This window comes from Hemitrygon akajei, chromosome 32 (assembly GCF_048418815.1).
Source record: "Hemitrygon akajei chromosome 32, sHemAka1.3, whole genome shotgun sequence".
Lineage (NCBI taxonomy): Eukaryota > Metazoa > Chordata > Chondrichthyes > Myliobatiformes > Dasyatidae > Hemitrygon > Hemitrygon akajei.
The window spans coordinates 30429965-30439224 of record NC_133155.1 but is presented as its reverse complement, the minus strand read 5'-3'; the positions used below and the strand labels follow the sequence as shown (position 1 = coordinate 30439224).

The 9260-nt window shown below is 42.2% G+C and overlaps 1 protein-coding gene and 1 long non-coding RNA gene across 5 annotated transcripts in view; one reads left to right on the top strand and one right to left on the bottom strand.

Moving 5' to 3' along the window:
* Positions 1 to 3186: 3186 nt before the first annotated feature.
* Positions 3187 to 6710, bottom strand: LOC140719792 (uncharacterized). Its single transcript, XR_012097005.1, has 2 exons — positions 6572 to 6710; positions 3187 to 3531 (listed from the first exon to the last, which is right to left on the bottom strand). It is a non-coding gene; the product is annotated as an uncharacterized lncRNA (long non-coding RNA).
* Positions 6711 to 6935: 225 nt separating this feature from the next.
* Positions 6936 to 9260, top strand: part of mtf1 (metal-regulatory transcription factor 1) — a 96140-nt gene continuing 93815 nt past the window's right edge. For 3 of the 4 annotated variants that reach the window (XM_073034478.1, XM_073034477.1, XM_073034475.1), the window contains exon 1: positions 6936 to 6992. The gene's annotated coding sequence lies outside the window, so the exon portion shown is untranslated. Of the gene's footprint in view, positions 7041 to 9260 lie in introns of all 4 variants that reach the window. The other variant, XM_073034476.1, reaches the window with a different exon arrangement.

The window sequence follows — 9260 nt, the reverse complement described above, 5'->3', positions numbered from 1 at the left end:
CTCTTGAGATCCATTACCAACGTGATTTCCACAATCTATCTGCATGTAAAAATCTCCCAACTATCATAACATGGCCCTTTTCATAGCATCTTATCCCAGTGTAATCTGTAGTCCACATCCCAGCTACTGTTTGGAGGCCTGTATGTAACTGCCATTAGGGTCCCTTTTACTCTTGCTGTTTCTTAACTCAACCCACAAGGATTCAGCATCTTCCGATCCTATATCACATCTTTACTAGCAGGGCCATTCCACCCCCTCTGCCTACCTTCCTATCTCTCTAACACAATGTATAATCTTGGACAGTCAATCCCAACTACAGCCATCCTTCAGCTATGATTTAGTGATGGCCACAACATCATACCTGACAATCTGTAAAAGTGTAACAAGATCAGAATCAGAATCAGGTTTATTATCACTGGCATGTGATGTGAAATTTGTTAACTTAGCAGCAGCAATTCAATGCAATACATAATCTAGCAGAGAGAGAAAAGAATAATAATAATAATAAAATGAAATATAATAAATGAACAAGTAAATCAATTACATATATTGAATAAATTTTTTAAATGTGCAAAAACAGAAATACTGTATATCAAAAAAGTGAGGTAGTGTCCAAAGCTTCAATGTCTATTTAGGAATCGGATGGCAGAGGGGAAGATGCTGTTCCTGAATTGCTGAGTCTATGCCTTTAGGTTTCTGCATCTCCTAACTGATGGTAACAGTGAGAAAAGGGCATGCCCTGGGTGCTAGATATCTTTAATAAAGAATGCTGCCTTTCTGAGACACCGCTCCCTAAAGATGTCCTGGGTACTTCGTAGGCTAGTACCCAAGATGGAGCTGACTAAATTTACAACCTTCTGCAGCTTCTTTCGGTCCTGTGCAGTAGCCCCTCCATACCAGTGATGCAGCCTTTCAGAATGCTCTCGACGGTGTAACTATAGAAGTTTTTGAGTGTATTTGTTGACATGCCAAAACTCTTCAAACTCCTAATGAAGTATAGCCGCTGTCTTGCCTTCTTTATAACTACATCAATATGTTGGGACCAGGTTAGATCCTCAGAGATCTTGACACCCAGGAATTTGAAACTGCTCACTCTCTCCACTTCCGATCCCTCTATGATTGGAATGTGCTCCTTCGTCTTACCCTTCCTGAAGTCCACAATCAGCTCTTACTGACGTTGTGCCAGGTTGTTGCTGTGGCACCATTTCACTAGTTGGCATACCTCACTCCTGTACACCCTCTCGTCACTACCTGAGATTCTACCAACAATGGCTGTATTGTCAGCAAACTTATAGATGGTTTTCGAGCTATGCCTGGCCACACGGTCATGTGTATACAGAGAGCAGAGCAGTGGGCTAAGCACATACCCGAACTGCGCCAGTGTTGATTGTCAGTGAGGAGGATATATTATCACTAATCGGCACAGACTGTGGTCTTCCGGTTAGGAAGCCAAGGATCCAATTGCAGGGGCCCAGGTTTTGCAACTTCTCAATCAGGATTGTGGGAATGATGGTATTAAATGCTGAGCTATAGTTGATGAACACCATCCTGACATAGGTGTTTGTGTTGTCTAGCTGGTCTAAAGCTGTGTGGAGAGCCATAGAGATTGCGTCTGCCGTTGACCTACTGTGGCAATAAGCAAATTGCAGTAGGTCCAGGTCCTTGCTGAGGCAGTTCAGTCTAGTCATAACCAACCTCTCAAAACATTTCGTCACTGCTGATGTGAGTTCTACTGGGCGATAGTCATTAAGGCAGCCCAGATTATTCTTCTTAGGCACTTATTTCTTATACTCTGTGCATTCAGATATAACACTTTAACTGCATTTGTTACCCTTTTTGGTTCTGCATCCCTAATGTACCGATGATCACCCTGCTGGCTACCATTTTGTCCTATCACCTGCCTGCCCTTCTTGATGGACAGATTGCATACTATCTTTGGTTTTTCACCATCTGTCCTATCCTGACTCCTTTCACTCTGGCTCCCATTTCGTCAGCTTAGTTCAAAACCTCTCCAATCACTCTAACAAACCAGCCCGCTAGAGTATTGGTCCCCTTTAGGTTCAAGTGCAACCCGTCCCTTTTGTATAAGTCATCCCTCCCCCAGAGGAGATCCCAATGATCCAAGAACCTGAAGCTCTGCCCCAGCTTCTCAGCCAGGCATTCATCTGCCAAATCATCCTGTTTTTACCCTCACTGGCACATTGAAATTACTACTCTGGAGGTCCTGCTTTCTGCCTAGCTCTCTGAATTCTCTTCAGGACCTCTTTGCTTTTCCTTCCCATGTCATTGATATGAATACATCTGGCTGATCTCCTCCACCCCCTCAAAATGCAGTGGATGCAAACCAAGACATCCCTAACCCTGGCACCTGGGAGGCAACATACCATCCAGGTGTCCCATTCACATCCACACAATCTTCTGTCTGTTCTTCTGACTATTGAGCCCCGTCATCACTACTGCTCTTCTCTTCCCCATCTGCACCACAGACCCATGCTCAATGCCAGTAAACTGGTCTCCGTGGTATTCCCCTGGGAGGTCATCCGCCACAACAGTATTATTATAATGTGGGAGGGGGAAAGTTTAAAGATGTGCAACAAGAATCTGAGTCAATTGTAGTTTTAAGAATGGGGGGGAAGACAAGAATCATGTACATACAGAAGAAATTCAGTTGGTTCAGTAGAAAATGAAAATTTAGAGAATTGCTAAGCAGTCAAAACTGGTATGTCTGTCACATTGCTCTTTTTTATGTTGGAAGCTTATGAGAAGGAATAATTCTTGTGAAAAGGTGTGGGTGTAATGTGAAAGAGAAAGCAGAATCAGAGGATGAGCTATTACTGAAATACAAGTCATAGTGCCATGCAAAAAAAAGTACAGTAAGGTATAGAGGCCTTGGGTCCCACACCAACAGGTTCAGGAACAAATATAAGCTTGCAACCACAAGTCTCCTGAACTGGTGTGGTTAACTTCACTCATCACAACCCAGAATCAATTCTACAACCTACTCACTTTCAAGCGATCTTTAAAATTCATGTTCCGAATATCTTTTTTATTATTTGCACAATGTCTTATTTTGCACATTGGTTGTCAGTCTCTATGGTTTTCATAAATTCTGCTGTATTTTTAATTTTCCTCTAAATGTTTGCAAAATAATCTCAAGGTATCTGGTAACATGTATGCACTTTGAACTTCAGTAATGAAAACAGCTTTAATGATTGATCATTTTGGGACAACTTTTTATGAAGAAAATTCAAGACAGTGAGAAAGTTTCAATGACTGCAATCCACTGAAAGGTAAACATCCATGTCAATCGAAAAAAATTCAAATAGTAATTGCTCTGACAAAGACCTCCAATGGTTTTTAGACCAAACAGGCATAAGTACTCTTTAGACCACATTGAAATGCAGTTCTGATGAAGGATCTTTGATGTGAACCATAGACTGTTTCTCATTCCACAGATGTTGTCCGATCTGCTGAGGCTTTCCAGGATTTTCAGTTTTGAATTAGGGTATTTTCCATTGTTTCAATTTTTTTCTGCAGAGTAGAATTTTAAACATAAAACATTAGAAGAGGTGACCAAAGTAAGAACAGAGAGCTTTAATGAGAGTATTTGAGAACAAGCTAATATAAGAAAAGCTCTGCGGTAAAGGTATTATAGTGACAAGGAAGACGCAATGGTGGACAGACTAAAACTTCATAACAGCTAACATTTCAGATCATTGACTTTTCTGATCTCAGACCCCATGTCCAAGGAGGCAACTGTATTTTGTAGTAACTTCAGAAAGCACACCTTTAACATCCCAATATGATTGACCTCTAACCAGCTGATCATTCCTATACATCACTCTTATTTCCCCACCCCAAAATAACGAGTTTCTATCACTCAACCATTTTCTCATCTCCTCTATTCCATTCTAGCTCAGACTTAATCTTTCCGACTTTCATCAGTACCATCCAAAGCCTCGAGAATATTCAAATTAGGAGGGTCAAAAATCAAAGCAATTGCTAGCACTCTGCTTTGACATCCTCCATTGTTTCAGTGGGTAAATTTATTATTAAAGCTACACTATTTTCTATAATTTTCTCATCCTATTCTTTCAAAGTGAATACACTGTTCTCAGCCTCGTTGTTCACCTAGAAATCAGGTAATTTTAAGACTTGTCAGATCAAATTCATTTCTCACTACTTATTCATCGTTCAAATATTTTGCATATTCATGTATAATACTTTTAGTTTTGACATTTTCCCTACTTTTGAGTCTATTTACAGCAGCATACTGTCACTTGCTTTATAAACACAAAATCGCAGACTCAGGGCAACACAGTAGTGTAGAGATTAGTATATTATTTTACAGTACCAGTAATCATTGATCAGGGTTCAATTCCTGCCACTGCCTGTAAGGAGTTTGTACTTTTTCTGCATAACAAGTTTCCTCCCACATTCCAAAGACGTAGACTTTGGGTTTGAGAGTTGTGGGCACACTATGTTGGCCCCACTTGTGAGCTGCCCAGCACAATCCTCGCTGATTTGATGCAAACACATTTCACTGAATGTTTCGATGTACATGAATTTTGTTATTGCTTGAAAACACTCTTAATTCACATTTTGAAATATCAAGAGAGAAGACAGAATTAGTTAATTATGTGCAAAGTATGTTAATTTAAATTTAGCATTGCCATGTTTGTAATATACTCTGTTGCTGCAAAAAGATAATTCTTGTGGCATTTACGCTATGTATGTATATATAGCTCTGAAAATTAATTTGAACATCAAGGGAAACAGTTGAGTTTAATGGGAGCATAGGAATTGGTTTGCGACCACCTTGTGCACTACCAAGTATTTGACTCCAACTGTCTTGCTCGTCACATTTTCATAAACACAAGAGATTCTGCAGATGCTTGAAATATTGAACACAAGTTCAAGTCTAATTGTCACAACCAGACACAAATACACATAAATCTAGAACACAGCCAAACAAAACAGTCTTCCTCCAGGGCCAAGGTGCAGAATACAGTAAGACCATAAGACATAGGAGCAGAATTAAACCACTTGGCCCATCAAGTCTGCTCTACAGTACCAACAGTCATACCACAGCACATAAGATAACAGTGAACAGTCACACAGGGGGAAAAGAAAAGGAGGCAACTGTATTCCCAAGTCCATGAACATTGTCAGCAAGAACAGTGCAGCTCATCTTCAACCAAGCGAACACTGGAGGGCAGCACCGACAGGAGGGACAGCCCCCAATCCAGCATGGACACCGCTGTCACCTCTCCTAGGTGGCTGCAACAGATGACACTGCAGCCTAATCTGGGCTACAACTGAGGCTGTGTAGCTTGTATCTCATTGTACACACGCATGTGAAAATAAACTCTACTTCCGTACAAGTTGCAAACGTTGCATGGTGAACAGAGTGCCGCAACATTGGTATTTCCAAACACAGCGGATTCCGGTTAACTGGGGCACATTTGGGCCACCATATTTTGGCCCAATTAGCTGAAGTTCCATGGAAACAGTTTTTAAAAAGTGTAGAACAAACAGAGTTACAAATTATGTATTTAATTACAGAACAAATAAGAATGCCATCAATAGTACTATAAAACTGTATTAATTCATAATAGTTATTGACCGAGGAATTCACCCAGTGTACGTAATGAACAAAATCAGTGCAGATAATGGACTGCCTTCATTCAATTGATGATTGCATCCTCCAAATCTTCATTTTCATTGTAGCATTCAAAATGACTGTTGATACCTTCAAATTCCTTGTAGTTTCTGACTGGCTGAAGCAATGAAATAGCTTCATTTTCACTCCTGGCCGTTTCTGGCATCCCCAAGCCTGAATGCTTGAAACTGCATTGGGCAAAACAGTTCTGAGCTGCCTTGCTGCTTAATTCTCACCAACCATCAATGACAAAAATCACTTTTTTTGAACACAAACGCACGCAGCTGCAGCTATTTGAAAATAGTGCGCTCTCAGCAGGTTGGCGTCCCGGCCACACAAGTGTGAACAATTGACAGTACAGCACAGTTAGAACCTGTCCAGCAACACTCTCCTGTCCCAATTAAGCCAAACAGTGTCCCAAATAGGGCAGTGGGGTAGTGATATGCCTCTACCAAAGGAAGTGTAGGACGCTCCTTCCCTCTACCAGCCTGCAGGTCACCCCTGGGCAAGGTGTAGCACCCGCCTAGCCCCCAGATCAGGGTCACATGAAGACATGGGACCAGGTGGTGGATGGTCGTATGAGCAACTGGTACACATCACAAGTCCTGGTTAAACGACCACTGACACCAGGGCAGACAGTCTCTGAAGGGTATTGGTCATGGCTGGGGTCACCCGTCTTGTAAAGACACTGGCCAACAACGATCATAGTCGAGGAAAGACCATGATCTCCCACGTGATACGACACATAACGACGAGTATCCCAGATAAACCCAAGGGAATCCCGGCAATCCACTCGATCCGATTTTGTTCTGAAAAAAGTTGTCCTAAATAAGCGGCTGCTCCGATTTAACCGGAATCCACAATATCGGACTTTAACTGGGACAACCCGCTCCCCACAGACTATCGTACCTGCCCCGCTTCCAGCCGAGACTGCTGTGACTTTTCTCGAAAGCCGCCGAGAAGGAGGAGAGTGAACTTTCTGGAACGCGCCTCCCCAGCAACACTCCGGGGAGGGCGGCAGCCGCACACCCCCCGTCACGTGCTACCGCGCTCCGGCTTCAGTTGGAGGGCAGCGTTGCCGGGGAAACCGGGTTAGATTACTTTTTAATCCCGCGGCTGAAACGACCGCTTGCAATCATGAGACTGACGGAGCCACCTCTACAGAAGAGACTGGTGGTGTTAAGAAGAAAAATTAATGGGTTATTATTTTTGAAGTTAATTTATAGGGGGCGGGACTGAGCGTTTACCCAGCATACCACGGGGTTGACGTTACTGGAAACCATGGTGGCGGCTGGCGGAGCGGCGGCGACGAGTTGGGCTGACAGCGCAGGTAAAGCTCCGCTGGGGAGGGACACAGCCTCGGGAACCGGTTAACCAGGTCGGTAGCCCGAGGATTAGTCTTCGATTTAATGACTGACATAGCAGGTGGTAGGGTCTCCCGTGACAGGTCACTGGCCTCCTGTACCTGGGGCGGAGGGGTCGCCTTGGACCCCCGGCTGTCACTGGGGCCCACCGGGCGAAGCCGTGACAGCGGCCGGTCTGACAGCACTTCACGACAACGGGGAAACGTGTAGCTGCTCCTCCTACTGTAGTTCCAGCCACCCGGGTGTCGGGGCAGTGATTTGATCCAGTCCCACTGTATTTAATTTTCAGTACCCCCACCTCCCTAGTACAACTTTCAGCTACTGGTATTCCGCTGGTGACTGTAACGAGTCTTGATTTTATCCCTTGTGTCCATCCTGTATAGGTGGGATTTTGGGAACTTAAAATACCTTGTTGAATTTCTGGACTGTGGCGAAGGAATCTATCTCCGTGGTTCATCTGATTATCTCATTTAGGAATAGGCAAAATTAACGATCTTCATGAAAACATTTCCTTGACTGTCATTTCTTACTTATGTTTCACGCGGTTAAACGCTTTCGACGTTATCAAGAACAAATAGCTACCATGGGCGACTTCAGGCTAGAAGTTTTTCGGGAGGATCTTCAGGGGGATTGTGGAGATTTAGGAAGGAACTTGTAGATTGTTCAGTCTGCATGGTTGGAGGCATAATTCTCAGTTGTTGCCTGAAGAGATTGGGAGATATGCCAATTCGGAGCTGAATTTATGAAAGTTGTAGGATGTTAAAAAAAGATTCTGAAATCCAGTGGCATGAACATAGATCTGTACATAGTAGATTTTTTTTTTTTTGCTGTTTGCATAAATGCACCAAACCATAGATTGTTCTGTTTTATTTTAAGGCCAATAATTGAAGGACACTCTTCATTAACTAGTTAATCTGGCATTGACATTTTACTATTTTTGTTGCTCAGAGAACAAGCTCAGATTTTTGCAGTTCAAAAAAATTGTTGAAATTAAATGTGTAGCAATAAGGGTTAAAGGTTTGTAAAATTCTTTGAGTTTATTAATGAGCTTTTGTAAATAAATAAATTGTCTTCCTATACTCAATAGTTAACAGCTTTTCAAAGTTGACCTGTAAGCTACAGTGCCTTAAAACTAAATTTAAAGTAGGATTTTTGAGCTAATCTAAAAAGCATTGTGTATTGTGTCAAAATAAAAAATTTCAAAACCTGTCAACAATATACTAAAAATTAAAATCAAGATTGTGAGGCTGAAAATGTATTAATTCTCTTAGTAATTACTGTGCCAATTTTCCTCAGGAGTAATATAATTTATCTTAACTTGTTCATGTAGAAAATTGGAGGAGCACTTAGATAAATACCCCCTCATTCTGTAAGGTCCATCAGTATGGTAGATTTTCAACAGACAAAACCAACATGAAGACAGAAGAGCACTCAAGGCAAGTGAGGGAAATGATAACAGAAAAGGTCAAATCTGGGAAAGGGCACAAGACCATCTCAAAGGCACTGAACATACTTCACAGCTCAGTGTAGTCCATCATGAAAACATGGAAAAAATATGAAGCCGCAGCCACATGGACCAGATCAGGCCACCCCTCTAAACTTGGTTGCTGGAGAAGAATGGCACTTGTAAGAGATGCTACTGTAACCCCAACAGTCACTCTGAATGAGCTGCAGAAGTCAGTGGCTGTAACTACAGATGAAGTTCATGGCTCCACAATCTCTTGAGGCCTTACACAAAAAAGGTATATTTGTGGAGGAGTGCAAGGAAGAAACCTTGACTTTAAAAATAGCATGTCCTTGCCCATTAAGATTTTGCGAAGCATCACTTAAAAGATACTGTAAAGATGTGAAAGAATGTCTTGTGGTTGGATAAGAGCAAAATGGAACTTTGGCTTCAACTATAAGTGGTATGTGTGACATAAATCTAATGCAGCACATCAGCCAGGTTTATACCATCCCTCTGGTAAATTATGGTGGAGGGGGTATCATGCTATGGAAATGCTTTCAGTAGCAGCGACTGGAAATCTGGTCAGGGAAGATGAATGCTGCTAAATACAGAGAGCTCCTGGATAAAAACCTGCTAGACTCTGCCAGAAAGCTTGAACTGGGGAGGAAGTTTATCTTTCAGTAGGACAACAACCCAAAGCGCACTGCCAGAGCAACTTTGGATTGACTTCTAATGAAGAAAATTGATGCCCTTGAGTGGCTAATTCAAAGTCCTGACCTTGATCATC